This window comes from Podarcis melisellensis (genome assembly GCF_964234715.1).
Source record: "Podarcis melisellensis genome assembly, chromosome: 8".
Lineage (NCBI taxonomy): Eukaryota > Metazoa > Chordata > Lepidosauria > Squamata > Lacertidae > Podarcis > Podarcis melisellensis.
This window is the reverse complement of record NC_138540.1, coordinates 85615268-85618150: the sequence shown is the minus strand read 5'-3', so window position 1 is coordinate 85618150 and position 2883 is coordinate 85615268. Positions and strand designations below refer to the sequence as shown.

The 2883-nt window shown below is 45.8% G+C and overlaps 1 long non-coding RNA gene across 1 annotated transcript; it reads right to left on the bottom strand.

Moving 5' to 3' along the window:
- Nucleotides 1-262: 262 nt before the first annotated feature.
- Nucleotides 263-2034, bottom strand: LOC309376279. The gene is made up of 2 exons (XR_014171147.1): nucleotides 1475-2034; nucleotides 263-1129 (listed from the first exon to the last, which is right to left on the bottom strand). It is a non-coding gene; the product is annotated as an uncharacterized lncRNA (long non-coding RNA).
- Nucleotides 2035-2883: the final 849 nt, after the last annotated feature.

Genomic DNA, 2883 nt, shown 5'->3' with positions numbered 1-2883 from the left:
CAACCCCAGTCGGCGTGGCCCGGGGTCAGGGGTGGTGTGTTCGAGTCCATCAGCTTCCGGGAGGGAGTACGAAGCTCCTGGTTACCACTAGATGTCGTGGGAGATCTCAGGAGTTGATTGCTCCCCTTGTGGAAATTCCACCTGGGACAAACGTCCCATTCACCCAATAGCTGGGCCGATCCCAAGCAAGAAGTTACCCATTTCCTCCCCCAAGACCAGCTTTCCTGCCCATATCTTTGACATGACTCCACTTCTTGGGGGGGGGGGAACCTTCCTTCCCTCCCTTTCCAAGCATGGGGTGGGGGCTTTATGAACTTGACGCTGGATGGGAGCTCTACTTGCCCTAGAAGACGGGTGCTCGCGTTTCGATTTTTAAAAAATAAAAACCTTTATCAAATCCCCACCTGACCTTCGTAGCCCAAAGTATGGGTACAGTTTTCTAATGCATTTTGGGGGGGCAGAGGGGGGAATGTTATTGCATTGGTGGGAGGGGAATAAAATGTGGTGTTTATAATATCTGGTTTTCTAACCACTTCTTCCCTTTCGGCGTATGACGGAAGATACTTTTCAGACTAAGAGACTTTGTAGTTTCTTTCTGCTTTGCAGTACTGGGGAGCGGCGGGGGAAAATTTTAATTCAACAGCCTTCTCTTTTCACTTTTCTAGTTCGCCGGCTCCTACTCTTGCTCTGAACTTTTTAATTTTTTAAAACTCTGCATTGTACACTCTCTCTCTCTCTCTCTCTCTCTCTCTCTCTCTCTCTCTCTCTCTCTCTCGACCTCCCTCCCTGTACAGGTTGCCATAAGATATTGAATCTTGCCTGTTATTCATTTTGCAAAGAAAAAGCAAAACACAAAATTAACAACCTTGTTTAGCAGAACTTGCATGATGCTCTCCAGAGACAAATGAACAATTTATGAATACATGTTATTTTGAAGGGGGAAAAAAACAGCGACACCTGGATCCTAATTGAGTGTGGTTATTTTCAAGACGTGTCTCTCTCTGACTTTTCAGATCTGGGTACCCCTGTTGGGTTGGTGGTTTCCTTTGGGGCCTATCGCAAGAACATTCGCACCAGACTTTTGGAAGTGGGAACCCGTTTATGTTAAATTGACACACATTTCAAATAACTAAAAGGTAAAAGGACCTCTGACCATTAAGTCCAGTAGTGACCAACTCTGGGGTTGCGGCCCTCATCTCACTTTATTGGCCGAGGAAGCCGGTGTACAGCTTCCGGGTCATGTGGCCAGCATGACTAAGCCGCTTCTGGCGAACCAGAGCAGCACACGGAAACGCCGTTTACCTTCCCGCTGGAGCGGTACCTATTTATCTACTTGCACTTTGACGTGCTTTTGAACTGCTAGGTTGGCAGGAGCAGGGACCGAGCAATGGGAGCTCACCCCATTGCAGGGATTCGAACCGCCAATCTTCTGATCAGCAAGTCCTAGGCTCTGTGGATTAACCCACAGCGCCACCTGCCAACTACTTAAAAAACACACACAACAGCTTACAAAAAGGAAGAAGCAACACAATGGTTAAAAGACCGACAGGGTTTGGAAAGGCAGGTGGACTGCTGCTACTTCTGGAGGTTCCTCAGGCAAAACAGTAGAGGAATTTTGAGAGCGCTGAAAAGAGGATTTATTTTATTATTTCCTTCATAAAATGTATAGACCGCTTGATTGTAAACAACAACAAAAACACCCTCAGGGCTGTTTGCACAAAGAATAAAACAATGAAATCATTAGTAAAAAAGAACCAAAACAGTTAAGAATAACTATTATTATTATTATTTTTTAAAAAAACCCAATTAAAATCAATGATAAGCTAGCAACCAGATTAAAACACATGTCAACATTCTCCCTCGCTAGACAAGCTTGACTAGACAATTTTTAAAAAAATATCATTTATTTATATTGTTATTTTATTCTGACAAAGTAATAAACATAAATAAATAAGAATTAAAATGTGCACCCCTCCTCCGAGACCATTCCCTTGTAACTATCCAACCTCCCAAAATTTCAACACCTCTTGCGATGGCTTGGCTCCTTTCTTCCCTTTTAACAGTACAAATTCTACAAACACCTTCCATATCTGCTCAAAATAATTTCTCCTGCATATTCCCCATCTCACCTTAACGGCACACGTTAATTTATCATTAATAGCCATATCCCACACCTCTTTATACCATTTTTCCATTTTATATTCCGCTTGCCCCTTCCTAGCTATCATAATTTGTGCAGCTGTCAATAAATTTGTGAGCAAGTCCTTCATAGCCCTGCAAACTTTCCACCCCATTGCAAATTGATAATTACGCTGCCTCTGGACTTTTGGTCAGCTTTTAACCCAGTGATTCCTGTTATCTCCTTAAACACCTGTAATGGTTCTAGGGGTTGCTCGTGCGTAAGTTGCCGCCTCTCTTGGCTAGGTTACCTGCTTGAACCCTTTCTGTCTGGACAGCCCTTCACTTCGTGGCTGTTTCAGTCGCTGGCAGAATCCGTCAGTGGGCGTTTCTTGAACTTCTTCCAGGAAAGAAGTTCTTTGACGCCAAGTCTCCTCCTACTCTCCCTGCGCGGAAGTCTTCTGCGCAGGGTGGGTGTGGGCAGCGGAGGACCTGTGCTCTCCCCACTGGTCTCCGGGGAAGAGTCCTGGAGCCTTCTCTCCAATTCCCCCACCTGCCCCCCTTCACCCTTGGTGTTGCGCTGATTTCCTTCCCCAGCAGATGAGCTTCCTCTCTCCCTGCTTGGCCCTTCTCCAGCATCGCTCTGGAGCCTTGCCTCTCCCTCTGGCTCCGATGGCAGTTCCCTGACAACACCCTTTGCCAGAAAACGTGTGCCTTTTTACGCCCCCACCACACGTGAAGACAAAAATGTTTTTAGCAGGAGCC